A 27,018-nucleotide genomic window follows, 5' to 3' on the forward strand; every position below is an offset into this window, starting at 1 on the left:
ATCTTTTGATAATCTGCAAGTAGGGGTTCCATGGTGTAATGGTCAGCACTCTGGACTTTGAATCCAGTAATCCGAGTTCATACAGCCAATGCGGAAGTCCACAATGCCTTATGGTGTCGTTAGCTAGATTCCCTTCTTCTTATCAGTGTCCTGGTGGTCCATCTGAAAATAATTTCATAATTAAGTAGATATTAAACCTTAAAGATCGGTATATTTGGGGGCGTGGCTGGCTTGATTGACAGGTCCAGTCTGGAGTGATTGACAGCCCGTTTGGACAAAGGGGGTCTTCTTCATGGAAGCTAACAATGTTTGCAGCGACTTTGAGCGGTTTACTAGCCAGGGGCATAGTGGCAAGTAGAGAAAGTCTGTTAGCGAGGTGGATTCTCAGTCAGCCCCTCCCATGGACCCGCCCTTTGCCCCTCCACCACTTTGCCCTCTCGTCCAAATATGGTCGCTTTCGATATTATCTTTTGATAATCTGCAAGCAGGGATTCCATGGTGTAATGGTCAGCACTCTGGACTTTGAATCCAGTAATCCGAGTTCAAATCTCGGTGGAACCTACAGGCAAAGTCCGCAACTCAAAATACAGCCAATGGAGAAGTCCACAAAGCCTTATGGTGTCGTTAGCTAGATTTCCTTTTTCTTATCAGTGTCCTGGTGGTCCATCTGAAAATAATTTCATAATTAAGTAGATATTAAACCTTAAAGATCGGTATATTTGGGGGCGTGGCTGGCTTGATTGACAGGTCCAGTCTGGAGTGATTGACAGCCCGTTTGGACAAAGGGGGTCTTCTCCATGGAAGCTAACAATGTTTGCAGCGACTTTGAGCGGTTTACTAGCCAGGGGCATAGTGGCAAGTAGAGAAAGGCTGTTAGCGAGGTGGCTTCTCAGTCAGCCCCGCCCATGGACCCGCCCTTTGCCCCTCCACCACTTTGCCCTCTCGTCCAAATATGGTCGCTTTCGATATTATCTTTTGATAATCTGCAAGTAGGGGTTCCATGGTGTAATGGTCAGCACTCTGGACTTTGACTCCAGTAATCCGAGTTCATACAGCCAATGCGGAAGTCCACAATGCCTTATGGTGTCGTTAGCTAGATTCCCTTCTTCTTATCAGTGTCCTGGTGGTCCATCTGAAAATAATTTCATAATTAAGTAGATATTAAACCTTAAAGATCGGTATATTTGGGGGCGTGGCTGGCTTGATTGACAGGTCCAGTCTGGAGTGATTGACAGCCCGTTTGGACAAAGGGGGTCTTCTTCATGGAAGCTAACAATGTTTGCAGCGACTTTGAGCGGTTTACTAGCCAGGGGCATAGTGGCAAGTAGAGAAAGGCTGTTAGCGAGGTGGCTTCTCAGTCAGCCCCGCCCATGGACCCGCCCTTTGCCCCTCCACCACTTTGCCCTCTCGTCCAAATATGGTCGCTTTCGATATTATCTTTTGATAATCTGCAAGTAGGGGTTCCGTGGTGTAATGGTCAGCACTCTGGACTTTGACTCCAGTAATCCGAGTTCATACAGCCAATGCGGAAGTCCACAATGCCTTATGGTGTCGTTAGCTAGATTCCCTTCTTCTTATCAGTGTCCTGGTGGTCCATCTGAAAATAATTTCATAATTAAGTAGATATTAAACCTTAAAGATCGGTATATTTGGGGGCGTGGCTGGCTTGATTGACAGGTCCAGTCTGGAGTGATTGACAGCCCGTTTGGACAAAGGGGGTCTTCTTCATGGAAGCTAACAATGTTTGCAGCGACTTTGAGCGGTTTACTAGCCAGGGGCATAGTGGCAAGTAGAGAAAGGCTGTTAGCGAGGTGGCTTCTCAGTCAGCCCCGCCCATGGACCCGCCCTTTGCCCCTCCACCACTTTGCCCTCTCGTCCAAATATGGTCGCTTTCGATATTATCTTTTGATAATCTGCAAGTAGGGGTTCCATGGTGTAATGGTCAGCACTCTGGACTTTGACTCCAGTAATCCGAGTTCATACAGCCAATGCGGAAGTCCACAATGCCTTATGGTGTCGTTAGCTAGATTCCCTCCTTCTTATCAGTGTCCTGGTGGTCCATCTGAAAATAATTTCATAATTAAGTAGATATTAAACCTTAAAGATCGGTATATTTGGGGGCGTGGCTGGCTTGATTGACAGGTCCAGTCTGGAGTGATTGACAGCCCGTTTGGACAAAGGGGGTCTTCTTCATGGAAGCTAACAATGTTTGCAGCGACTTTGAGCGGTTTACTAGCCAGGGGCATAGTGGCAAGTAGAGAAAGGCTGTTAGCGAGGTGGCTTCTCAGTCAGCCCCGCCCATGGACCCGCCCTTTGCCCCTCCACCACTTTGCCCTCTCGTCCAAATACGGTCGCTTTCGATATTATCTTTTGATAATCTGCAAGCAGGGATTCCATGGTGTACTGGTCAGCACTCTGGACTTTGAATCCAGTAATCCGAGTTCAAATCTCGGTGGAACCTACAGGCAGAGTCCGCGACTCAAAATACAGCCAATGGAGAAGTCCACAATGCCTTATGGTGTCGTTAGCTAGATTCCCTTCTTCTTATCAGTGTCCTGGTGGTCCATCTGAAAATAATTTCATAATTAAGTAGATATTAAACCTTAAAGATCGGTATATTTGGGGGCGTGGCTGGCTTGATTGACAGGTCCAGTCTGGAGTGATTGACAGCCCGTTTGGACAAAGGGGGTCTTCTCCATGGAAGCTAACAATGTTTGCAGCGACTTTGAGCGGTTTACTAGCCAGGGGCATAGTGGCAAGTAGAGAAAGGCTGTTAGCGAGGTGGCTTCTCAGTCAGCCCCGCCCATGGACCCGCCCTTTGCCCCTCCACCACTTTGCCCTCTCGTCCAAATATGGTCGCTTTCGATATTATCTTTTGATAATCTGCAAGTAGGGGTTCCATGGTGTAACGGTCAGTACTCTGGACTTTGAATCCAGTAATCCGAGTTCATACAGCCAATGCGGAAGTCCACACTGCCTTATGGTGTCGTTAGCTAGATTCCCTTCTTCTTATCAGTGTCCTGGTGGTCCATCTGAAAATAATTTCATAATTAAGTAGATATTAAACCTTAAAGATCGGTATATTTGGGGGCGTGGCTGGCTTGATTGACAGGTCCAGTCTGGAGTGATTGACAGCCCGTTTGGACAAAGGGGGTCTTCTTCATGGAAGCTAACAATGTTTGCAGCGACTTTGAGCGGTTTACTAGCCAGGGGCATAGTGGCAAGTAGAGAAAGGCTGTTAGCGAGGTGGCTTCTCAGTCAGCCCCGCCCATGGACCCGCCCTTTGCCCCTCCACCACTTTGCCCTCTCGTCCAAATATGGTCGCTTTCGATATTATCTTTTGATAATCTGCAAGTAGGGGTTCCATGGTGTAATGGTCAGCACTCTGGACTTTGACTCCAGTAATCCGAGTTCATACAGCCAATGCGGAAGTCCACAATGCCTTATGGTGTCGTTAGCTAGATTCCCTTCTTCTTATCAGTGTCCTGGTGGTCCATCTGAAAATAATTTCATAATTAAGTAGATATTAAACCTTAAAGATCGGTATATTTGGGGGCGTGGCTGGCTTGATTGACAGGTCCAGTCTGGAGTGATTGACAGCCCGTTTGGACAAAGGGGGTCTTCTCCATGGAAGCTAACAATGTTTGCAGCGACTTTGAGCGGTTTACTAGCCAGGGGCATAGTGGCAAGTAGAGAAAGGCTGTTAGCGAGGTGGCTTCTCAGTCAGCCCCGCCCATGGACCCGCCCTTTGCCCCTCCACCACTTTGCCCTCTCGTCCAAATATGGTCGCTTTCGATATTATCTTTTGATAATCTGCAAGTAGGGGTTCCATGGTGTAACGGTCAGTACTCTGGACTTTGAATCCAGTAATCCGAGTTCATACAGCCAATGCGGAAGTCCACAATGCCTTATGGTGTCGTTAGCTAGATTCCCTTCTTCTTATCAGTGTCCTGGTGGTCCATCTGAAAATAATTTCATAATTAAGTAGATATTAAACCTTAAAGATCGGTATATTTGGGGGCGTGGCTGGCTTGATTGACAGGTCCAGTCTGGAGTGATTGACAGCCCGTTTGGACAAAGGGGGTCTTCTTCATGGAAGCTAACAATGTTTGCAGCGACTTTGAGCGGTTTACTAGCCAGGGGCATAGTGGCAAGTAGAGAAAGGCTGTTAGCGAGGTGGCTTCTCAGTCAGCCCCGCCCATGGACCCGCCCTTTGCCCCTCCACCACTTTGCCCTCTCGTCCAAATATGGTCGCTTTCGATATTATCTTTTGATAATCTGCAAGCAGGGATTCCATGGTGTACTGGTCAGCACTCTGGACTTTGAATCCAGTAATCCGAGTTCAAATCTCGGTGGAACCTACAGGCAAAGTCCGCTACTCAAAATACAGCCAATGGAGAAGTCCACAAAGCCTTATGGTGTCGTTAGCTAGATTCCCTTTTTCTTATCAGTGTCCTGGTGGTCCATCTGAAAATAATTTCATAATTAAGTAGATATTAAACCTTAAAGATCGGTATATTTGGGGGCGTGGCTGGCTTGATTGACAGGTCCAGTCTGGAGTGATTGACAGCCCGTTTGGACAAAGGGGATCTTCTCCATGGAAGCTAACAATGTTTGCAGCGACTTTGAGCGGTTTACTAGCCAGGGGCATAGTGGCAAGTAGAGAAAGGCTGTTAGCGAGGTGGCTTCTCAGTCAGCCCCGCCCATGGACCCGCCCTTTGCCCCTCCACCACTTTGCCCTCTCGTCCAAATATGGTCGCTTTCGATATTATCTTTTGATAATCTGCAAGTAGGGGTTCCATGGTGTAATGGTCAGCACTCTGGACTTTGAATCCAGTAATCCGAGTTCATACAGCCAATGCGGAAGTCCACAATGCCTTATGGTGTCGTTAGCTAGATTCCCTTCTTCTTATCAGTGTCCTGGTGGTCCATCTGAAAATAATTTCATAATTAAGTAGATATTAAACCTTAAAGATTGGTATATTTGGGGGCGTGGCTGGCTTGATTGACAGGTCCAGTCTGGAGTGATTGACAGCCCGTTTGGACAAAGGGGGTCTTCTCCATGGAAGCTAACAATGTTTGCAGCGACTTTTTGCGGTTTACTAGCCAGGGGCATAGTGGCAAGTAGAGAAAGGCTGTTAGCGAGGTGGCTTCTCAGTCAGCCCCGCCCATGGACCCGCCCTTTGCCCCTCCACCACTTTGCCCTCTCGTCCAAATATGGTCGCTTTCGATATTATCTTTTGATAATCTGCAAGTAGGGGTTCCATGGTGTAATGGTCAGCACTCTGGACTTTGAATCCAGTAATCCGAGTTCATACAGCCAATGCGGAAGTCCACAATGCCTTATGGTGTCGTTAGCTAGATTCCCTTCTTCTTATCAGTGTCCTGGTGGTCCATCTGAAAATAATGTCATAATTAAGTAGATATTAAACCTTAAAGATCGGTATATTTGGGGGCGTGGCTGGCTTGATTGACAGGTCCAGTCTGGAGTGATTGACAGCCCGTTTGGACAAAGGGGGTCTTCTTCATGGAAGCTAACAATGTTTGCAGCGACTTTGAGCGGTTTACTAGCCAGGGGCATAGTGGCAAGTAGAGAAAGGCTGTTAGCGAGGTGGCTTCTCAGTCAGCCCCGCACATGGACCCGCCCTTTGCCCCTCCACCACTTTGCCCTCTCGTCCAAATATGGTCGCTTTCGATATTATCTTTTGATAATCTGCAAGTAGGGGTTCCATGGTGTAATGGTCAGCACTCTGGACTTTGAATCCAGTAATCCGAGTTCATACAGCCAATGCGGAAGTCCACAATGCCTTATGGTGTCGTTAGCTAGATTCCCTTCTTCTTATCAGTGTCCTGGTGGTCCATCTGAAAATAATTTCATAATTAAGTAGATATTAAACCTTAAAGATTGGTATATTTGGGGGCGTGGCTGGCTTGATTGACAGGTCCAGTCTGGAGTGATTGACAGCCCGTTTGGACAAAGGGGGTCTTCTCCATGGAAGCTAACAATGTTTGCAGCGACTTTTTGCGGTTTACTAGCCAGGGGCATAGTGGCAAGTAGAGAAAGGCTGTTAGCGAGGTGGCTTCTCAGTCAGCCCCGCCCATGGACCCGCCCTTTGCCCCTCCACCACTTTGCCCTCTCGTCCAAATATGGTCGCTTTCGATATTATCTTTTGATAATCTGCAAGTAGGGGTTCCATGGTGTAATGGTCAGCACTCTGGACTTTGACTCCAGTAATCCGAGTTCATACAGCCAATGCGGAAGTCCACAATGCCTTATGGTGTCGTTAGCTAGATTCCCTTCTTCTTATCAGTGTCCTGGTGGTCCATCTGAAAATAATTTCATAATTAAGTAGATATTAAACCTTAAAGATCGGTATATTTGGGGGCGTGGCTGGCTTGATTGACAGGTCCAGTCTGGAGTGATTGACAGCCCGTTTGGACAAAGGGGGTCTTCTCCATGGAAGCTAACAATGTTTGCAGCGACTTTGAGCGGTTTACTAGCCAGGGGCATAGTGGCAAGTAGAGAAAGGCTGTTAGCGAGGTGGCTTCTCAGTCAGCCCCGCCCATGGACCCGCCCTTTGCCCCTCCACCACTTTGCCCTCTCGTCCAAATATGGTCGCTTTCGATATTATCTTTTGATAATCTGCAAGTAGGGGTTCCATGGTGTAACGGTCAGTACTCTGGACTTTGAATCCAGTAATCCGAGTTCATACAGCCAATGCGGAAGTCCACAATGCCTTATGGTGTCGTTAGCTAGATTCCCTTCTTCTTATCAGTGTCCTGGTGGTCCATCTGAAAATAATTTCATAATTAAGTAGATATTAAACCTTAAAGATCGGTATATTTGGGGGCGTGGCTGGCTTGATTGACAGGTCCAGTCTGGAGTGATTGACAGCCCGTTTGGACAAAGGGGGTCTTCTTCATGGAAGCTAACAATGTTTGCAGCGACTTTGAGCGGTTTGCTAGCCAGGGGCATAGTGGCAAGTAGAGAAAGGCTGTTAGCGAGGTGGCTTCTCAGTCAGCCCCGCCCATGGACCCGCCCTTTGCCCCTCCACCACTTTGCCCTCTCGTCCAAATATGGTCGCTTTCGATATTATCTTTTGATAATCTGCAAGCAGGGATTCCATGGTGTACTGGTCAGCACTCTGGACTTTGAATCCAGTAATCCGAGTTCAAATCTCGGTGGAACCTACAGGCAAAGTCCGCTACTCAAAATACAGCCAATGGAGAAGTCCACAAAGCCTTATGGTGTCGTTAGCTAGATTCCCTTTTTCTTATCAGTGTCCTGGTGGTCCATCTGAAAATAATTTCATAATTAAGTAGATATTAAACCTTAAAGATCGGTATATTTGGGGGCGTGGCTGGCTTGATTGACAGGTCCAGTCTGGAGTGATTGACAGCCCGTTTGGACAAAGGGGGTCTTCTCCATGGAAGCTAACAATGTTTGCAGCGACTTTGAGCGGTTTACTAGCCAGGGGCATAGTGGCAAGTAGAGAAAGGCTGTTAGCGAGGTGGCTTCTCAGTCAGCCCCGCCCATGGACCCGCCCTTTGCCCCTCCACCACTTTGCCCTCTCGTCCAAATATGGTCGCTTTCGATATTATCTTTTGATAATCTGCAAGTAGGGGTTCCATGGTGTAATGGTCAGCACTCTGGACTTTGAATCCAGTAATCCGAGTTCATACAGCCAATGCGGAAGTCCACAATGCCTTATGGTGTCGTTAGCTAGATTCCCTTCTTCTTATCAGTGTCCTGGTGGTCCATCTGAAAATAATTTCATAATTAAGTAGATATTAAACCTTAAAGATTGGTATATTTGGGGGCGTGGCTGGCTTGATTGACAGGTCCAGTCTGGAGTGATTGACAGCCCGTTTGGACAAAGGGGGTCTTCTCCATGGAAGCTAACAATGTTTGCAGCGACTTTTTGCGGTTTACTAGCCAGGGGCATAGTGGCAAGTAGAGAAAGGCTGTTAGCGAGGTGGCTTCTCAGTCAGCCCCGCCCATGGACCCGCCCTTTGCCCCTCCACCACTTTGCCCTCTCGTCCAAATATGGTCGCTTTCGATATTATCTTTTGATAATCTGCAAGTAGGGGTTCCATGGTGTAATGGTCAGCACTCTGGACTTTGAATCCAGTAATCCGAGTTCATACAGCCAATGCGGAAGTCCACAATGCCTTATGGTGTCGTTAGCTAGATTCCCTTCTTCTTATCAGTGTCCTGGTGGTCCATCTGAAAATAATGTCATAATTAAGTAGATATTAAACCTTAAAGATCGGTATATTTGGGGGCGTGGCTGGCTTGATTGACAGGTCCAGTCTGGAGTGATTGACAGCCCGTTTGGACAAAGGGGGTCTTCTTCATGGAAGCTAACAATGTTTGCAGCGACTTTGAGCGGTTTACTAGCCAGGGGCATAGTGGCAAGTAGAGAAAGGCTGTTAGCGAGGTGGCTTCTCAGTCAGCCCCGCCCATGGACCCGCCCTTTGCCCCTCCACCACTTTGCCCTCTCGTCCAAATATGGTCGCTTTCGATATTATCTTTTGATAATCTGCAAGTAGGGGTTCCATGGTGTAATGGTCAGCACTCTGGACTTTGAATCCAGTAATCCGAGTTCAAATCTCGGTGGAACCTACAGGCAAAGTCCGCGACTCAAAATACAGCCAATGGAGAAGTCCACAAAGCCTTATGGTGTCGTTAGCTAGATTCCCTTTTTCTTATCAGTGTCCTGGTGGTCCATCTGAAAATAATTTCATAATTAAGTAGATATTAAACCTTAAAGATCGGTATATTTGGGGGCGTGGCTGGCTTGATTGACAGGTCCAGTCTGGAGTGATTGACAGCCCGTTTGGACAAAGGGGGTCTTCTCCATGGAAGCTAACAATGTTTGCAGCGACTTTGAGCGGTTTACTAGCCAGGGGCATAGTGGCAAGTAGAGAAAGGCTGTTAGCGAGGTGGCTTCTCAGTCAGCCCCGCCCATGGACCCGCCCTTTGCCCCTCCACCAATTTGCCCTCTCGTCCAAATATGGTTGCTTTCGATATTATCTTTTGATAATCTGCAAGCAGGGATTCCATGGTGTACTGGTCAGCACTCTGGACTTTGAATCCAGTAATCCGAGTTCATATCTCGGTGGAACCTACAGGCAGAGTCCGCGACTCAAAATACAGCCAATGGAGAAGTCCACAATGCCTTATGGTGTCGTTAGCTAGATTCCCTTCTTCTTATCAGTGTCCTGGTGGTCCATCTGAAAATAATTTCATAATTAAGTAGATATTAAACCTTAAAGATCGGTATATTTGGGGGCGTGGCTGGCTTGATTGACAGGTCCAGTCTGGAGTGATTGACAGCCCGTTTGGACAAAGGGGGTCTTCTTCATGGAAGCTAACAATGTTTGCAGCGACTTTGAGCGGTTTACTAGCCAGGGGCATAGTGGCAAGTAGAGAAAGGCTGTTAGCGAGGTGGCTTCTCAGTCAGCCCCTCCCATGGACCCGCCCTTTGCCCCTCCACCACTTTGCCCTCTCGTCCAAATATGGTCGCTTTCGATATTATCTTTTGATAATCTGCAAGCAGGGATTCCATGGTGTAATGGTCAGCACTCTGGACTTTGAATCCAGTAATCCGAGTTCAAATCTCGGTGGAACCTACAGGCAAAGTCCGCAACTCAAAATACAGCCAATGGAGAAGTCCACAAAGCCTTATGGTGTCGTTAGCTAGATTCCCTTTTTCTTATCAGTGTCCTGGTGGTCCATCTGAAAATAATGTCATAATTAAGTAGATATTAAACCTTAAAGATCGGTATATTTGGGGGCGTGGCTGGCTTGATTGACAGGTCCAGTCTGGAGTGATTGACAGCCCGTTTGGACAAAGGGGGTCTTCTTCATGGAAGCTAACAATGTTTGCAGCGACTTTGAGCGGTTTACTAGCCAGGGGCATAGTGGCAAGTAGAGAAAGGCTGTTAGCGAGGTGGCTTCTCAGTCAGCCCCGCACATGGACCCGCCCTTTGCCCCTCCACCACTTTGCCCTCTCGTCCAAATATGGTCGCTTTCGATATTATCTTTTGATAATCTGCAAGTAGGGGTTCCATGGTGTAATGGTCAGCACTCTGGACTTTGAATCCAGTAATCCGAGTTCATACAGCCAATGCGGAAGTCCACAATGCCTTATGGTGTCGTTAGCTAGATTCCCTTCTTCTTATCAGTGTCCTGGTGGTCCATCTGAAAATAATTTCATAATTAAGTAGATATTAAACCTTAAAGATTGGTATATTTGGGGGCGTGGCTGGCTTGATTGACAGGTCCAGTCTGGAGTGATTGACAGCCCGTTTGGACAAAGGGGGTCTTCTCCATGGAAGCTAACAATGTTTGCAGCGACTTTTTGCGGTTTACTAGCCAGGGGCATAGTGGCAAGTAGAGAAAGGCTGTTAGCGAGGTGGCTTCTCAGTCAGCCCCGCCCATGGACCCGCCCTTTGCCCCTCCACCACTTTGCCCTCTCGTCCAAATATGGTCGCTTTCGATATTATCTTTTGATAATCTGCAAGTAGGGGTTCCATGGTGTAATGGTCAGCACTCTGGACTTTGAATCCAGTAATCCGAGTTCATACAGCCAATGCGGAAGTCCACAATGCCTTATGGTGTCGTTAGCTAGATTCCCTTCTTCTTATCAGTGTCCTGGTGGTCCATCTGAAAATAATGTCATAATTAAGTAGATATTAAACCTTAAAGATCGGTATATTTGGGGGCGTGGCTGGCTTGATTGACAGGTCCAGTCTGGAGTGATTGACAGCCCGTTTGGACAAAGGGGGTCTTCTTCATGGAAGCTAACAATGTTTGCAGCGACTTTGAGCGGTTTACTAGCCAGGGGCATAGTGGCAAGTAGAGAAAGGCTGTTAGCGAGGTGGCTTCTCAGTCAGCCCCTCCCATGGACCCGCCCTTTGACCCTCCACCACTTTGCCCTCTCGTCCAAATATGGTCGCTTTCGATATTATCTTTTGATAATCTGCAAGCAGGGATTCCATGGTGTAATGGTCAGCACTCTGGACTTTGAATCGAGTAATCCGAGTTCAAATCTCGGTGGAACCTACAGGCAAAGTCCGCGACTCAAAATACAGCCAATGGAGAAGTCCACCAAGCCTTATGGTGTCGTTAGCTAGATTCCCTTTTTCTTATCAGTGTCCTGGTGGTCCATCTGAAAATAATTTCATAATTAAATAGATATTAAACCTTAAAGATCGGTATATTTGGGGGCGTGGCTGGCTTGATTGACAGGTCCAGTCTGGAGTGATTGACAGCCCGTTTGGACAAAGGGGGTCTTCTCCATGGAAGCTAACAATGTTTGCAGCGACTTTGAGCGGTTTACTAGCCAGGGGCATAGTGGCAAGTAGAGAAAGGCTGTTAGCGAGGTGGCTTCTCAGTCAGCCCCGCCCATGGACCCGCCCTTTGCCCCTCCACCACTTTGCCCTCTCGTCCAAATATGGTTGCTTTCGATATTATCTTTTGATAATCTGCAAGCAGGGATTCCATGGTGTACTGGTCAGCACTCTGGACTTTGAATCCAGTAATCCGAGTTCAAATCTCGGTGGAACCTACAGGCAGAGTCCGCGACTCAAAATACAGCCAATGGAGAAGTCCACAATGCCTTATGGTGTCGTTAGCTAGATTCCCTTCTTCCTATCAGTGTCCTGGTGGTCCATCTGAAAATAATTTCATAATTAAGTAGATATTAAACCTTAAAGATCGGTATATTTGGGGGCGTGGCTGGCTTGATTGACAGGTCCAGTCTGGAGTGATTGACAGCCCGTTTGGACAAAGGGGGTCTTCTTCATGGAAGCTAACAATGTTTGCAGCGACTTTGAGCGGTTTACTAGCCAGGGGCATAGTGGCAAGTAGAGAAAGGCTGTTAGCGAGGTGGCTTCTCAGTCAGCCCCTCCCATGGACCCGCCCTTTGCCCCTCCACCACTTTGCCCTCTCGTCCAAATATGGTCGCTTTCGATATTATCTTTTGATAATCTGCAAGCAGGGATTCCATGGTGTAATGGTCAGCACTCTGGACTTTGAATCCAGTAATCCGAGTTCAAATCTCGGTGGAACCTACAGGCAAAGTCCGCGACTCAAAATACAGCCAATGGAGAAGTCCACAAAGCCTTATGGTGTCGTTAGCTAGATTCCCTTTTTCTTATCAGTGTCCTGGTGGTCCATCTGAAAATAATTTCATAATTAAGTAGATATTAAACCTTAAAGATCGGTATATTTGGGGGCGTGGCTGGCTTGATTGACAGGTCCAGTCTGGAGTGATTGACAGCCCGTTTGGACAAAGGGGGTCTTCTCCATGGAAGCTAACAATGTTTGCAGCGACTTTGAGCGGTTTACTAGCCAGGGGCATAGTGGCAAGTAGAGAAAGGCTGTTAGCGAGGTGGCTTCTCAGTCAGCCCCGCCCATGGACCCGCCCTTTGCCCCTCCACCACTTTGCCCTCTCGTCCAAATATGGTTGCTTTCGATATTATCTTTTGATAATCTGCAAGCAGGGATTCCATGGTGTACTGGTCAGCACTCTGGACTTTGAATCCAGTAATCCGAGTTCATATCTCGGTGGAACCTACAGGCAGAGTCCGCGACTCAAAATACAGCCAATGGAGAAGTCCACAATGCCTTATGGTGTCGTTAGCTAGATTCCCTTCTTCTTATCAGTGTCCTGGTGGTCCATCTGAAAATAATGTCATAATTAAGTAGATATTAAACCTTAAAGATCGGTATATTTGGGGGCGTGGCTGGCTTGATTGACAGGTCCAGTCTGGAGTGATTGACAGCCCGTTTGGACAAAGGGGGTCTTCTTCATGGAAGCTAACAATGTTTGCAGCGACTTTGAGCGGTTTACTAGCCAGGGGCATAGTGGCAAGTAGAGAAAGGCTGTTAGCGAGGTGGCTTCTCAGTCAGCCCCTCCCATGGACCCGCCCTTTGCCCCTCCACCACTTTGCCCTCTCGTCCAAATATGGTCGCTTTCGATATTATCTTTTGATAATCTGCAAGCAGGGATTCCATGGTGTAATGGTCAGCACTCTGGACTTTGAATCCAGTAATCCGAGTTCAAATCTCGGTGGAACCTACAGGCAAAGTCCGCAACTCAAAATACAGCCAATGGAGAAGTCCACAAAGCCTTATGGTGTCGTTAGCTAGATTCCCTTTTTCTTATCAGTGTCCTGGTGGTCCATCTGAAAATAATGTCATAATTAAGTAGATATTAAACCTTAAAGATCGGTATATTTGGGGGCGTGGCTGGCTTGATTGACAGGTCCAGTCTGGAGTGATTGACATCCCGTTTGGACAAAGGGGGTCTTCTTCATGGAAGCTAACAATGTTTGCAGCGACTTTGAGCGGTTTACTAGCCAGGGGCATAGTGGCAAGTAGAGAAAGGCTGTTAGCGAGGTGGCTTCTCAGTCAGCCCCGCACATGGACCCGCCCTTTGCCCCTCCACCACTTTGCCCTCTCGTCCAAATATGGTCGCTTTCGATATTATCTTTTGATAATCTGCAAGTAGGGGTTCCATGGTGTAATGGTCAGCACTCTGGACTTTGAATCCAGTAATCCGAGTTCATACAGCCAATGCGGAAGTCCACAATGCCTTATGGTGTCGTTAGCTAGATTCCCTTCTTCTTATCAGTGTCCTGGTGGTCCATCTGAAAATAATTTCATAATTAAGTAGATATTAAACCTTAAAGATTGGTATATTTGGGGGCGTGGCTGGCTTGATTGACAGGTCCAGTCTGGAGTGATTGACAGCCCGTTTGGACAAAGGGGGTCTTCTCCATGGAAGCTAACAATGTTTGCAGCGACTTTTTGCGGTTTACTAGCCAGGGGCATAGTGGCAAGTAGAGAAAGGCTGTTAGCGAGGTGGCTTCTCAGTCAGCCCCGCCCATGGACCCGCCCTTTGCCCCTCCACCACTTTGCCCTCTCGTCCAAATATGGTCGCTTTCGATATTATCTTTTGATAATCTGCAAGTAGGGGTTCCATGGTGTAATGGTCAGCACTCTGGACTTTGAATCCAGTAATCCGAGTTCATACAGCCAATGCGGAAGTCCACAATGCCTTATGGTGTCGTTAGCTAGATTCCCTTCTTCTTATCAGTGTCCTGGTGGTCCATCTGAAAATAATGTCATAATTAAGTAGATATTAAACCTTAAAGATCGGTATATTTGGGGGCGTGGCTGGCTTGATTGACAGGTCCAGTCTGGAGTGATTGACAGCCCGTTTGGACAAAGGGGGTCTTCTTCATGGAAGCTAACAATGTTTGCAGCGACTTTGAGCGGTTTACTAGCCAGGGGCATAGTGGCAAGTAGAGAAAGGCTGTTAGCGAGGTGGCTTCTCAGTCAGCCCCTCCCATGGACCCGCCCTTTGACCCTCCACCACTTTGCCCTCTCGTCCAAATATGGTCGCTTTCGATATTATCTTTTGATAATCTGCAAGCAGGGATTCCATGGTGTAATGGTCAGCACTCTGGACTTTGAATCGAGTAATCCGAGTTCAAATCTCGGTGGAACCTACAGGCAAAGTCCGCGACTCAAAATACAGCCAATGGAGAAGTCCACCAAGCCTTATGGTGTCGTTAGCTAGATTCCCTTTTTCTTATCAGTGTCCTGGTGGTCCATCTGAAAATAATTTCATAATTAAGTAGATATTAAACCTTAAAGATCGGTATATTTGGGGGCGTGGCTGGCTTGATTGACAGGTCCAGTCTGGAGTGATTGACAGCCCGTTTGGACAAAGGGGGTCTTCTCCATGGAAGCTAACAATGTTTGCAGCGACTTTGAGCGGTTTACTAGCCAGGGGCATAGTGGCAAGTAGAGAAAGGCTGTTAGCGAGGTGGCTTCTCAGTCAGCCCCGCCCATGGACCCGCCCTTTGCCCCTCCACCACTTTGCCCTCTCGTCCAAATATGGTTGCTTTCGATATTATCTTTTGATAATCTGCAAGCAGGGATTCCATGGTGTACTGGTCAGCACTCTGGACTTTGAATCCAGTAATCCGAGTTCAAATCTCGGTGGAACCTACAGGCAGAGTCCGCGACTCAAAATACAGCCAATGGAGAAGTCCACAATGCCTTATGGTGTCGTTAGCTAGATTCCCTTCTTCTTATCAGTGTCCTGGTGGTCCATCTGAAAATAATTTCATAATTAAGTAGATATTAAACCTTAAAGATCGGTATATTTGGGGGCGTGGCTGGCTTGATTGACAGGTCCAGTCTGGAGTGATTGACAGCCCGTTTGGACAAAGGGGGTCTTCTTCATGGAAGCTAACAATGTTTGCAGCGACTTTGAGCGGTTTACTAGCCAGGGGCATAGTGGCAAGTAGAGAAAGGCTGTTAGCGAGGTGGCTTCTCAGTCAGCCCCTCCCATGGACCCGCCCTTTGCCCCTCCACCACTTTGCCCTCTCGTCCAAATATGGTCGCTTTCGATATTATCTTTTGATAATCTGCAAGCAGGGATTCCATGGTGTAATGGTCAGCACTCTGGACTTTGAATCCAGTAATCCGAGTTCAAATCTCGGTGGAACCTACAGGCAAAGTCCGCAACTCAAAATACAGCCAATGGAGAAGTCCACAAAGCCTTATGGTGTCGTTAGCTAGATTCCCTTTTTCTTATCAGTGTCCTGGTGGTCCATCTGAAAATAATTTCATAATTAAGTAGATATTAAACCTTAAAGATCGGTATATTTGGGGGCGTGGCTGGCTTGATTGACAGGTCCAGTCTGGAGTGATTGACAGCCCGTTTGGACAAAGGGGGTCTTCTCCATGGAAGCTAACAATGTTTGCAGCGACTTTGAGCGGTTTACTAGCCAGGGGCATAGTGGCAAGTAGAGAAAGGCTGTTAGCGAGGTGGCTTCTCAGTCAGCCCCGCCCATGGACCCGCCCTTTGCCCCTCCACCACTTTGCCCTCTCGTCCAAATATGGTCGCTTTCGATATTATCTTTTGATAATCTGCAAGCAGGGATTCCATGGTGTACTGGTCAGCACTCTGGACTTTGAATCCAGTAATCCGAGTTCAAATCTCGGTGGAACCTACAGGCAGAGTCCGCGACTCAAAATACAGCCAATGGAGAAGTCCACAATGCCTTATGGTGTCGTTAGCTAGATTCCCTTCTTCTTATCAGTGTCCTGGTGGTCCATCTGAAAATAATTTCATAATTAACCTTTTCATGTTCCTGTTAAATTTGCCTGAAAACGCCTAAACAGCATACCCAAAGTAAATTGGAAGCTGTTCTTGAACCATTTGGAGTACATGCATGTAAATGATCTCTTTTGAAAGCTGACACTCTGAAGTTATGTCCCCTGTTGTCAGGACCCCTGTCAGTCCTTCTAGTGTTGAGTAATAGAAGCTTGAACACAAGGAAAGTGAAAATTTCTATTTCCGCCTAGATTTTGTTTTGAAAACAGAGGCCTGAAGAGGCCTAGAGGTGGTAGGTATTATCTGGAAGACTAAATTGGACCACAGGTTGAAGCCTTACCCAATTCAAATCAAAAGTCAAACATAATACCACAATATATTCATATTTGACACATGTTTTTATAAGAGTACATCCAGGAATTTTCTAAAAGGGTCTTTTGGAGACTCCAAAATGACCCTTTGTAACCAAGGTCAAGGTCAAATAAAAAGGTATTATTTTTCATAATTGTTATCTCTGGCCCATCTCTGGTACTTAGAAATATCATATATAATAGCTAAATCCCTAATTAGTAATACTGAAACACAAAAACTGAAGCATGAACACATTGGAGTGCTTTATCTGATTCCAAGGATTGGCGCACAAAGAACACTGATTCTGTCAACCATATTGCGCAATCGACTGTTATTTTGAAGGCTCCACAGACGCATACAAATGAGGTATTGGCATTTTCAGCTAGCTGTCAGCTACAAGGCTAACGAGCTAATTTCAGAGCCAGTCGAAGCCAGTTCGAGAAATTTGTTTAGAACGAGTGTGGGGGGGGGGGGCGGGGGGGGGCAGGACGCACAGACCTAGTTGGCTTTAGAGGGCTGTCAACGGGGCATGGAAGCTCCTATTGGGTCGAACAAGGTGTCAATCAAAAGGGGAGGGTTCAACGGACATTTTGAGACCTTCATTTTGTAAATACTCCGTTGATAAATCGGAGAAAATAACACTTTTATGTGAACAAGTTGTTTCTTCCTTCGGCTAACTTGCATAATGAAACAAAGGATAATGGCTATTCATGAACGTAAAACATTGTATTTGGACGAATTACTTTACATGGTTAGATACTTTGAACCCTTGGGACTTACGCAGATCAAGTTTTGATGGCATGATTTGCACACCTGGACCTATTTGAACAACTTAGGGTGAGTACAACTTTTTTCTTTGGCATTGTTGAAGGAATGTTCACCGGAAAAAGACGTTGACTTTGCTTGCTATTGCGACTTGATCTTGAATTGGTTTATTTCAATGGAAGCACAAGAATCGTAGCTTTCCAACGATGTATAACATGTGTAGCGTCTAAAAAATATATTTTTTAGAATTTAGTGCGTCGTAACTGAGGAAGGGGGAGGCAGCATTTTTGTCTCGCGGGCGAAACAGGAGCGTAAACAGGTTAAGTAGATATTAAACCTTAAAGATCGGTATATTTGGGGGCGTGGCTGGCTTGATTGACAGGTCCAGTCTGGAGTGATTGACAGCCCGTTTGGACAAAGGGGGTCTTCTTCATGGAAGCTAACAATGTTTGCAGCGACTTTGAGCGGTTTACTAGCCAGGGGCATAGTGGCAAGTAGAGAAAGGCTGTTAGCGAGGTGGCTTCTCAGTCAGCCCCTCCCATGGACCCGCCCTTTGCCCCTCCACCACTTTGCCCTCTCGTCCAAATATGGTCGCTTTCGATATTATCTTTTGATAATCTGCAAGCAGGGATTCCATGGTGTAATGGTCAGCACTCTGGACTTTGAATCCAGTAATCCAAGTTCAAATCTCGGTGGAACCTACAGGCAAAGTCCGCGACTCAAAATACAGCCAATGGAGAAGTCCACAAAGCCTTATGGTGTCGTTAGCTAGATTCCCTTTTTCTTATCAGTGTCCTGGTGGTCCATCTGAAAATAATTTCATAATTAAGTAGATATTAAACCTTAAAGATCGGTATATTTGGGGGCGTGGCTGGCTTGATTGACAGGTCCAGTCTGGAGTGATTGACAGCCCGTTTGGACAAAGGGGGTCTTCTCCATGGAAGCTAACAATGTTTGCAGCGACTTTGAGCGGTTTACTAGCCAGGGGCATAGTGGCAAGTAGAGAAAGGCTGTTAGCGAGGTGGCTTCTCAGTCAGCCCCGCCCATGGACCCGCCCTTTGCCCCTCCACCACTTTGCCCTCTCGTCCAAATATGGTTGCTTTCGATATTATCTTTTGATAATCTGCAAGCAGGGATTCCATGGTGTACTGGTCAGCACTCTGGACTTTGAATCCAGTAATCCGAGTTCATATCTCGGTGGAACCTACAGGCAGAGTCCGCGACTCAAAATACAGCCAATGGAGAAGTCCACAATGCCTTATGGTGTCGTTAGCTAGATTCCCTTCTTCTTATCAGTGTCCTGGTGGTCCATCTGAAAATAATGTCATAATTAAGTAGATATTAAACCTTAAAGATCGGTATATTTGGGGGCGTGGCTGGCTTGATTGACAGGTCCAGTCTGGAGTGATTGACAGCCCGTTTGGACAAAGGGGGTCTTCTTCATGGAAGCTAACAATGTTTGCAGCGACTTTGAGCGGTTTACTAGCCAGGGGCATAGTGGCAAGTAGAGAAAGGCTGTTAGCGAGGTGGCTTCTCAGTCAGCCCCTCCCATGGACCCGCCCTTTGCCCCTCCACCACTTTGCCCTCTCGTCCAAATATGGTCGCTTTCGATATTATCTTTTGATAATCTGCAAGCAGGGATTCCATGGTGTAATGGTCAGCACTCTGGACTTTGAATCCAGTAATCCGAGTTCAAATCTCGGTGGAACCTACAGGCAAAGTCCGCAACTCAAAATACAGCCAATGGAGAAGTCCACAAAGCCTTATGGTGTCGTTAGCTAGATTCCCTTTTTCTTATCAGTGTCCTGGTGGTCCATCTGAAAATAATGTCATAATTAAGTAGATATTAAACCTTAAAGATCGGTATATTTGGGGGCGTGGCTGGCTTGATTGACAGGTCCAGTCTGGAGTGATTGACATCCCGTTTGGACAAAGGGGGTCTTCTTCATGGAAGCTAACAATGTTTGCAGCGACTTTGAGCGGTTTACTAGCCAGGGGCATAGTGGCAAGTAGAGAAAGGCTGTTAGCGAGGTGGCTTCTCAGTCAGCCCCGCACATGGACCCGCCCTTTGCCCCTCCACCACTTTGCCCTCTCGTCCAAATATGGTCGCTTTCGATATTATCTTTTGATAATCTGCAAGTAGGGGTTCCATGGTGTAATGGTCAGCACTCTGGACTTTGAATCCAGTAATCCGAGTTCATACAGCCAATGCGGAAGTCCACAATGCCTTATGGTGTCGTTAGCTAGATTCCCTTCTTCTTATCAGTGTCCTGGTGGTCCATCTGAAAATAATTTCATAATTAAGTAGATATTAAACCTTAAAGATTGGTATATTTGGGGGCGTGGCTGGCTTGATTGACAGGTCCAGTCTGGAGTGATTGACAGCCCGTTTGGACAAAGGGGGTCTTCTCCATGGAAGCTAACAATGTTTGCAGCGACTTTTTGCGGTTTACTAGCCAGGGGCATAGTGGCAAGTAGAGAAAGGCTGTTAGCGAGGTGGCTTCTCAGTCAGCCCCGCCCATGGACCCGCCCTTTGCCCCTCCACCACTTTGCCCTCTCGTCCAAATATGGTCGCTTTCGATATTATCTTTTGATAATCTGCAAGTAGGGGTTCCATGGTGTAATGGTCAGCACTCTGGACTTTGAATCCAGTAATCCGAGTTCATACAGCCAATGCGGAAGTCCACAATGCCTTATGGTGTCGTTAGCTAGATTCCCTTCTTCTTATCAGTGTCCTGGTGGTCCATCTGAAAATAATGTCATAATTAAGTAGATATTAAACCTTAAAGATCGGTATATTTGGGGGCGTGGCTGGCTTGATTGACAGGTCCAGTCTGGAGTGATTGACAGCCCGTTTGGACAAAGGGGGTCTTCTTCATGGAAGCTAACAATGTTTGCAGCGACTTTGAGCGGTTTACTAGCCAGGGGCATAGTGGCAAGTAGAGAAAGGCTGTTAGCGAGGTGGCTTCTCAGTCAGCCCCTCCCATGGACCCGCCCTTTGACCCTCCACCACTTTGCCCTCTCGTCCAAATATGGTCGCTTTCGATATTATCTTTTGATAATCTGCAAGCAGGGATTCCATGGTGTAATGGTCAGCACTCTGGACTTTGAATCGAGTAATCCGAGTTCAAATCTCGGTGGAACCTACAGGCAAAGTCCGCGACTCAAAATACAGCCAATGGAGAAGTCCACCAAGCCTTATGGTGTCGTTAGCTAGATTCCCTTTTTCTTATCAGTGTCCTGGTGGTCCATCTGAAAATAATTTCATAATTAAGTAGATATTAAACCTTAAAGATCGGTATATTTGGGGGCGTGGCTGGCTTGATTGACAGGTCCAGTCTGGAGTGATTGACAGCCCGTTTGGACAAAGGGGGTCTTCTCCATGGAAGCTAACAATGTTTGCAGCGACTTTGAGCGGTTTACTAGCCAGGGGCATAGTGGCAAGTAGAGAAAGGCTGTTAGCGAGGTGGCTTCTCAGTCAGCCCCGCCCATGGACCCGCCCTTTGCCCCTCCACCACTTTGCCCTCTCGTCCAAATATGGTTGCTTTCGATATTATCTTTTGATAATCTGCAAGCAGGGATTCCATGGTGTACTGGTCAGCACTCTGGACTTTGAATCCAGTAATCCGAGTTCAAATCTCGGTGGAACCTACAGGCAGAGTCCGCGACTCAAAATACAGCCAATGGAGAAGTCCACAATGCCTTATGGTGTCGTTAGCTAGATTCCCTTCTTCTTATCAGTGTCCTGGTGGTCCATCTGAAAATAATTTCATAATTAAGTAGATATTAAACCTTAAAGATCGGTATATTTGGGGGCGTGGCTGGCTTGATTGACAGGTCCAGTCTGGAGTGATTGACAGCCCGTTTGGACAAAGGGGGTCTTCTTCATGGAAGCTAACAATGTTTGCAGCGACTTTGAGCGGTTTACTAGCCAGGGGCATAGTGGCAAGTAGAGAAAGGCTGTTAGCGAGGTGGCTTCTCAGTCAGCCCCTCCCATGGACCCGCCCTTTGCCCCTCCACCACTTTGCCCTCTCGTCCAAATATGGTCGCTTTCGATATTATCTTTTGATAATCTGCAAGCAGGGATTCCATGGTGTAATGGTCAGCACTCTGGACTTTGAATCCAGTAATCCGAGTTCAAATCTCGGTGGAACCTACAGGCAAAGTCCGCAACTCAAAATACAGCCAATGGAGAAGTCCACAAAGCCTTATGGTGTCGTTAGCTAGATTCCCTTTTTCTTATCAGTGTCCTGGTGGTCCATCTGAAAATAATTTCATAATTAAGTAGATATTAAACCTTAAAGATCGGTATATTTGGGGGCGTGGCTGGCTTGATTGACAGGTCCAGTCTGGAGTGATTGACAGCCCGTTTGGACAAAGGGGGTCTTCTCCATGGAAGCTAACAATGTTTGCAGCGACTTTGAGCGGTTTACTAGCCAGGGGCATAGTGGCAAGTAGAGAAAGGCTGTTAGCGAGGTGGCTTCTCAGTCAGCCCCGCCCATGGACCCGCCCTTTGCCCCTCCACCACTTTGCCCTCTCGTCCAAATATGGTCGCTTTCGATATTATCTTTTGATAATCTGCAAGCAGGGATTCCATGGTGTACTGGTCAGCACTCTGGACTTTGAATCCAGTAATCCGAGTTCAAATCTCGGTGGAACCTACAGGCAGAGTCCGCGACTCAAAATACAGCCAATGGAGAAGTCCACAATGCCTTATGGTGTCGTTAGCTAGATTCCCTTCTTCTTATCAGTGTCCTGGTGGTCCATCTGAAAATAATTTCATAATTAAGTAGATATTAAACCTTAAAGATCGGTATATTTGGGGGCGTGGCTGGCTTGATTGACAGGTCCAGTCTGGAGTGATTGACAGCCCGTTTGGACAAAGGGGGTCTTCTTCATGGAAGCTAACAATGTTTGCAGCGACTTTGAGCGGTTTACTAGCCAGGGGCATAGTGGCAAGTAGAGAAAGGCTGTTAGCGAGGTGGCTTCTCAGTCAGCCCCTCCCATGGACCCGCCCTTTGCCCCTCCACCACTTTGCCCTCTCGTCCAAATATGGTCGCTTTCGATATTATCTTTTGATAATCTGCAAGCAGGGATTCCATGGTGTAATGGTCAGCACTCTGGACTTTGAATCCAGTAATCCAAGTTCAAATCTCGGTGGAACCTACAGGCAAAGTCCGCGACTCAAAATACAGCCAATGGAGAAGTCCACAAAGCCTTATGGTGTCGTTAGCTAGATTCCCTTTTTCTTATCAGTGTCCTGGTGGTCCATCTGAAAATAATTTCATAATTAAGTAGATATTAAACCTTAAAGATCGGTATATTTGGGGGCGTGGCTGGCTTGATTGACAGGTCCAGTCTGGAGTGATTGACAGCCCGTTTGGACAAAGGGGGTCTTCTCCATGGAAGCTAACAATGTTTGCAGCGACTTTGAGCGGTTTACTAGCCAGGGGCATAGTGGCAAGTAGAGAAAGGCTGTTAGCGAGGTGGCTTCTCAGTCAGCCCCGCCCATGGACCCGCCCTTTGCCCCTCCACCACTTTGCCCTCTCGTCCAAATATGGTTGCTTTCGATATTATCTTTTGATAATCTGCAAGCAGGGATTCCATGGTGTACTGGTCAGCACTCTGGACTTTGAATCCAGTAATCCGAGTTCATATCTCGGTGGAACCTACAGGCAGAGTCCGCGACTCAAAATACAGCCAATGGAGAAGTCCACAATGCCTTATGGTGTCGTTAGCTAGATTCCCTTCTTCTTATCAGTGTCCTGGTGGTCCATCTGAAAATAATTTCATAATTAAGTAGATATTAAACCTTAAAGATCAGTATATTTGGGGGCGTGGCTGGTTTGATTGACAGGTCCAGTCTGGAGTGATTGACAGCCCGTTTGGACAAAGGGGATCTTCTCCATGGAAGCTAACAATGTTTGCAGCGACTTTGAGCGGTTTACTAGCCAGGGGCATAGTGGCAAGTAGAGAAAGGCTGTTAGCGAGGTGGCTTCTCAGTCAGCCCCGCCCATGGACCCGCCCTTTGCCCCTCCACCACTTTGCCCTCTCGTCCAAATATGGTCGCTTTCGATATTATCTTTTGATAATCTGCAAGTAGGGGTTCCATGGTGTAATGGTCAGCACTCTGGACTTTGAATCCAGTAATCCGAGTTCATACAGCCAATGCGGATGTCCACAATGCCTTATGGTGTCGTTAGCTAGATTCCCTTCTTCTTATCAGTGTCCTGGTGGTCCATCTGAAAATAATTTCATAATTAAGTAGATATTAAACCTTAAAGATTGGTATATTTGGGGGCGTGGCTGGCTTGATTGACAGGTCCAGTCTGGAGTGATTGACAGCCCGTTTGGACAAAGCGGGTCTTCTCCATGGAAGCTAACAATGTTTGCAGCGACTTTTTGCGGTTTACTAGCCAGGGGCATAGTGGCAAGTAGAGAAAGGCTGTTAGCGAGGTGGCTTCTCAGTCAGCCCCGCCCATGGACCCGCCCTTTGCCCCTCCACCACTTTGCCCTCTCGTCCAAATATGGTCGCTTTCGATATTATCTTTTGATAATCTGCAAGTAGGGGTTCCATGGTGTAATGGTCAGCACTCTGGACTTTGAATCCAGTAATCCGAGTTCATACAGCCAATGCGGAAGTCCACAATGCCTTATGGTGTCGTTAGCTAGATTCCCTTCTTCTTATCAGTGTCCTGGTGGTCCATCTGAAAATAATGTCATAATTAAGTAGATATTAAACCTTAAAGATCGGTATATTTGGGGGCGTGGCTGGCTTGATTGACAGGTCCAGTCTGGAGTGATTGACAGCCCGTTTGGACAAAGGGGGTCTTCTTCATGGAAGCTAACAATGTTTGCAGCGACTTTGAGCGGTTTACTAGCCAGGGGCATAGTGGCAAGTAGAGAAAGGCTGTTAGCGAGGTGGCTTCTCAGTCAGCCCCTCCCATGGACCCGCCCTTTGCCCCTCCACCACTTTGCCCTCTCGTCCAAATATGGTCGCTTTCGATATTATCTTTTGATAATCTGCAAGCAGGGATTCCATGGTGTACTGGTCAGCACTCTGGACTTTGAATCCAGTAATCCGAGTTCAAATCTCGGTGGAACCTACAGGCAGAGTCCGCGACTCAAAATACAGCCAATGGAGAAGTCCACAATGCCTTATGGTGTCGTTAGCTAGATTCCCTTCTTCTTATCAGTGTCCTGGTGGTCCATCTGAAAATAATTTCATAATTAAGTAGATATTAAACCTTAAAGATCGGTATATTTGGGGGCGTGGCTGGCTTGATTGACAGGTCCAGTCTGGAGTGATTGACAGCCCGTTTGGACAAAGGGGGTCTTCTTCATGGAAGCTAACAATGTTTGCAGCGACTTTGAGCGGTTTACTAGCCAGGGGCATAGTGGCAAGTAGAGAAAGGCTGTTAGCGAGGTGGCTTCTCAGTCAGCCCCTCCCATGGACCCGCCCTTTGCCCCTCCACCACTTTGCCCTCTCGTCCAAATATGGTCGCTTTCGATATTATCTTTTGATAATCTGCAAGCAGGGATTCCATGGTGTAATGGTCAGCACTCTGGACTTTGAATCCAGTAATCCAAGTTCAAATCTCGGTGGAACCTACAGGCAAAGTCCGCGACTCAAAATACAGCCAATGGAGAAGTCCACAAAGCCTTATGGTGTCGTTAGCTAGATTCCCTTTTTCTTATCAGTGTCCTGGTGGTCCATCTGAAAATAATTTCATAATTAAGTAGATATTAAACCTTAAAGATCGGTATATTTGGGGGCGTGGCTGGCTTGATTGACAGGTCCAGTCTGGAGTGATTGACAGCCCGTTTGGACAAAGGGGGTCTTCTCCATGGAAGCTAACAATGTTTGCAGCGACTTTGAGCGGTTTACTAGCCAGGGGCATAGTGGCAAGTAGAGAAAGGCTGTTAGCGAGGTGGCTTCTCAGTCAGCCCCGCCCATGGACCCGCCCTTTGCCCCTCCACCACTTTGCCCTCTCGTCCAAATATGGTTGCTTTCGATATTATCTTTTGATAATCTGCAAGCAGGGATTCCATGGTGTACTGGTCAGCACTCTGGACTTTGAATCCAGTAATCCGAGTTCATATCTCGGTGGAACCTACAGGCAGAGTCCGCGACTCAAAATACAGCCAATGGAGAAGTCCACAATGCCTTATGGTGTCGTTAGCTAGATTCCCTTCTTCTTATCAGTGTCCTGGTGGTCCATCTGAAAATAATTTCATAATTAAGTAGATATTAAACCTTAAAGATCAGTATATTTGGGGGCGTGGCTGGTTTGATTGACAGGTCCAGTCTGGAGTGATTGACAGCCCGTTTGGACAAAGGGGATCTTCTCCATGGAAGCTAACAATGTTTGCAGCGACTTTGAGCGGTTTACTAGCCAGGGGCATAGTGGCAAGTAGAGAAAGGCTGTTAGCGAGGTGGCTTCTCAGTCAGCCCCGCCCATGGACCCGCCCTTTGCCCCTCAACCACTTTGCCCTCTCGTCCAAATATGGTCGCTTTCGATATTATCTTTTGATAATCTGCAAGTAGGGGTTCCATGGTGTAATGGTCAGCACTCTGGACTTTGAATCCAGTAATCCGAGTTCATACAGCCAATGCGGATGTCCACAATGCCTTATGGTGTCGTTAGCTAGATTCCCTTCTTCTTATCAGTGTCCTGGTGGTCCATCTGAAAATAATTTCATAATTAAGTAGATATTAAACCTTAAAGATTGGTATATTTGGGGGCGTGGCTGGCTTGATTGACAGGTCCAGTCTGGAGTGATTGACAGCCCGTTTGGACAAAGCGGGTCTTCTCCATGGAAGCTAACAATGTTTGCAGCGACTTTTTGCGGTTTACTAGCCAGGGGCATAGTGGCAAGTAGAGAAAGGCTGTTAGCGAGGTGGCTTCTCAGTCAGCCCCGCCCATGGACCCGCCCTTTGCCCCTCCACCACTTTGCCCTCTCGTCCAAATATGGTCGCTTTCGATATTATCTTTTGATAATCTGCAAGTAGGGGTTCCATGGTGTAATGGTCAGCACTCTGGACTTTGAATCCAGTAATCCGAGTTCATACAGCCAATGCGGAAGTCCACAATGCCTTATGGTGTCGTTAGCTAGATTCCCTTCTTCTTATCAGTGTCCTGGTGGTCCATCTGAAAATAATGTCATAATTAAGTAGATATTAAACCTTAAAGATCGGTATATTTGGGGGCGTGGCTGGCTTGATTGACAGGTCCAGTCTGGAGTGATTGACAGCCCGTTTGGACAAAGGGGGTCTTCTTCATGGAAGCTAACAATGTTTGCAGCGACTTTGAGCGGTTTACTAGCCAGGGGCATAGTGGCAAGTAGAGAAAGGCTGTTAGCGAGGTGGCTTCTCAGTCAGCCCCTCCCATGGACCCGCCCTTTGCCCCTCCACCACTTTGCCCTCTCGTCCAAATATGGTCGCTTTCGATATTATCTTTTGATAATCTGCAAGCAGGGATTCCATGGTGTAATGGTCAGCACTCTGGACTTTGAATCCAGTAATCCGAGTTCAAATCTCGGTGGAACCTACAGGCAAAGTCCGCTACTCAAAATACAGCCAATGGAGAAGTCCACAAAGCCTTATGGTGTCGTTAGCTAGATTCCCTTTTTCTTATCAGTGTCCTGGTGGTCCATCTGAAAATAATTTCATAATTAAGTAGATATTAAACCTTAAAGATCGGTATATTTGGGGGCGTGGCTGGCTTGATTGACAGGTCCAGTCTGGAGTGATTGA

The 27,018-nt window shown here is 47.0% G+C and overlaps 21 non-coding genes across 21 annotated transcripts; all 21 read left to right on the top strand.

Annotated features, from left to right (window-relative positions):
- Positions 1 to 488: 488 nt before the first annotated feature.
- trnaq-uug (transfer RNA glutamine (anticodon UUG)) lies at positions 489 to 561 on the top strand. Its single transcript has one exon. It is a non-coding gene; the product is annotated as a tRNA-Gln (tRNA).
- A 1,827-nt stretch (positions 562 to 2,388) lies between these two features.
- Positions 2,389 to 2,461, top strand: trnaq-uug (transfer RNA glutamine (anticodon UUG)). Its single transcript has one exon. It is a non-coding gene; the product is annotated as a tRNA-Gln (tRNA).
- Positions 2,462 to 4,288: 1,827 nt separating this feature from the next.
- On the top strand, positions 4,289 to 4,361 carry trnaq-uug (transfer RNA glutamine (anticodon UUG)). The gene has a single exon. It is a non-coding gene; the product is annotated as a tRNA-Gln (tRNA).
- Positions 4,362 to 7,118: 2,757 nt separating this feature from the next.
- On the top strand, positions 7,119 to 7,191 carry trnaq-uug (transfer RNA glutamine (anticodon UUG)). The gene has a single exon. It is a non-coding gene; the product is annotated as a tRNA-Gln (tRNA).
- Positions 7,192 to 8,554: 1,363 nt separating this feature from the next.
- On the top strand, positions 8,555 to 8,626 carry trnaq-uug (transfer RNA glutamine (anticodon UUG)). The gene has a single exon. It is a non-coding gene; the product is annotated as a tRNA-Gln (tRNA).
- Positions 8,627 to 9,563: 937 nt separating this feature from the next.
- trnaq-uug (transfer RNA glutamine (anticodon UUG)) lies at positions 9,564 to 9,636 on the top strand. The gene has a single exon. It is a non-coding gene; the product is annotated as a tRNA-Gln (tRNA).
- A 1,362-nt stretch (positions 9,637 to 10,998) lies between these two features.
- trnaq-uug (transfer RNA glutamine (anticodon UUG)) lies at positions 10,999 to 11,071 on the top strand. Its single transcript has one exon. It is a non-coding gene; the product is annotated as a tRNA-Gln (tRNA).
- A 432-nt stretch (positions 11,072 to 11,503) lies between these two features.
- trnaq-uug (transfer RNA glutamine (anticodon UUG)) lies at positions 11,504 to 11,576 on the top strand. Its single transcript has one exon. It is a non-coding gene; the product is annotated as a tRNA-Gln (tRNA).
- Positions 11,577 to 12,008: 432 nt separating this feature from the next.
- On the top strand, positions 12,009 to 12,081 carry trnaq-uug (transfer RNA glutamine (anticodon UUG)). Its single transcript has one exon. It is a non-coding gene; the product is annotated as a tRNA-Gln (tRNA).
- Positions 12,082 to 13,018: 937 nt separating this feature from the next.
- trnaq-uug (transfer RNA glutamine (anticodon UUG)) lies at positions 13,019 to 13,091 on the top strand. The gene has a single exon. It is a non-coding gene; the product is annotated as a tRNA-Gln (tRNA).
- Positions 13,092 to 14,453: 1,362 nt separating this feature from the next.
- On the top strand, positions 14,454 to 14,526 carry trnaq-uug (transfer RNA glutamine (anticodon UUG)). Its single transcript has one exon. It is a non-coding gene; the product is annotated as a tRNA-Gln (tRNA).
- A 432-nt stretch (positions 14,527 to 14,958) lies between these two features.
- On the top strand, positions 14,959 to 15,031 carry trnaq-uug (transfer RNA glutamine (anticodon UUG)). The gene has a single exon. It is a non-coding gene; the product is annotated as a tRNA-Gln (tRNA).
- A 432-nt stretch (positions 15,032 to 15,463) lies between these two features.
- trnaq-uug (transfer RNA glutamine (anticodon UUG)) lies at positions 15,464 to 15,536 on the top strand. Its single transcript has one exon. It is a non-coding gene; the product is annotated as a tRNA-Gln (tRNA).
- Positions 15,537 to 15,968: 432 nt separating this feature from the next.
- Positions 15,969 to 16,041, top strand: trnaq-uug (transfer RNA glutamine (anticodon UUG)). Its single transcript has one exon. It is a non-coding gene; the product is annotated as a tRNA-Gln (tRNA).
- Positions 16,042 to 18,899: 2,858 nt separating this feature from the next.
- trnaq-uug (transfer RNA glutamine (anticodon UUG)) lies at positions 18,900 to 18,972 on the top strand. The gene has a single exon. It is a non-coding gene; the product is annotated as a tRNA-Gln (tRNA).
- A 1,362-nt stretch (positions 18,973 to 20,334) lies between these two features.
- trnaq-uug (transfer RNA glutamine (anticodon UUG)) lies at positions 20,335 to 20,407 on the top strand. The gene has a single exon. It is a non-coding gene; the product is annotated as a tRNA-Gln (tRNA).
- Positions 20,408 to 20,839: 432 nt separating this feature from the next.
- On the top strand, positions 20,840 to 20,912 carry trnaq-uug (transfer RNA glutamine (anticodon UUG)). Its single transcript has one exon. It is a non-coding gene; the product is annotated as a tRNA-Gln (tRNA).
- Positions 20,913 to 21,344: 432 nt separating this feature from the next.
- Positions 21,345 to 21,417, top strand: trnaq-uug (transfer RNA glutamine (anticodon UUG)). The gene has a single exon. It is a non-coding gene; the product is annotated as a tRNA-Gln (tRNA).
- A 432-nt stretch (positions 21,418 to 21,849) lies between these two features.
- Positions 21,850 to 21,922, top strand: trnaq-uug (transfer RNA glutamine (anticodon UUG)). The gene has a single exon. It is a non-coding gene; the product is annotated as a tRNA-Gln (tRNA).
- Positions 21,923 to 24,294: 2,372 nt separating this feature from the next.
- Positions 24,295 to 24,367, top strand: trnaq-uug (transfer RNA glutamine (anticodon UUG)). The gene has a single exon. It is a non-coding gene; the product is annotated as a tRNA-Gln (tRNA).
- A 2,372-nt stretch (positions 24,368 to 26,739) lies between these two features.
- On the top strand, positions 26,740 to 26,812 carry trnaq-uug (transfer RNA glutamine (anticodon UUG)). The gene has a single exon. It is a non-coding gene; the product is annotated as a tRNA-Gln (tRNA).
- Positions 26,813 to 27,018: the final 206 nt, after the last annotated feature.

Source organism: Osmerus eperlanus, chromosome 25 (genome assembly GCF_963692335.1).
Source record: "Osmerus eperlanus chromosome 25, fOsmEpe2.1, whole genome shotgun sequence".
Lineage (NCBI taxonomy): Eukaryota > Metazoa > Chordata > Actinopteri > Osmeriformes > Osmeridae > Osmerus > Osmerus eperlanus.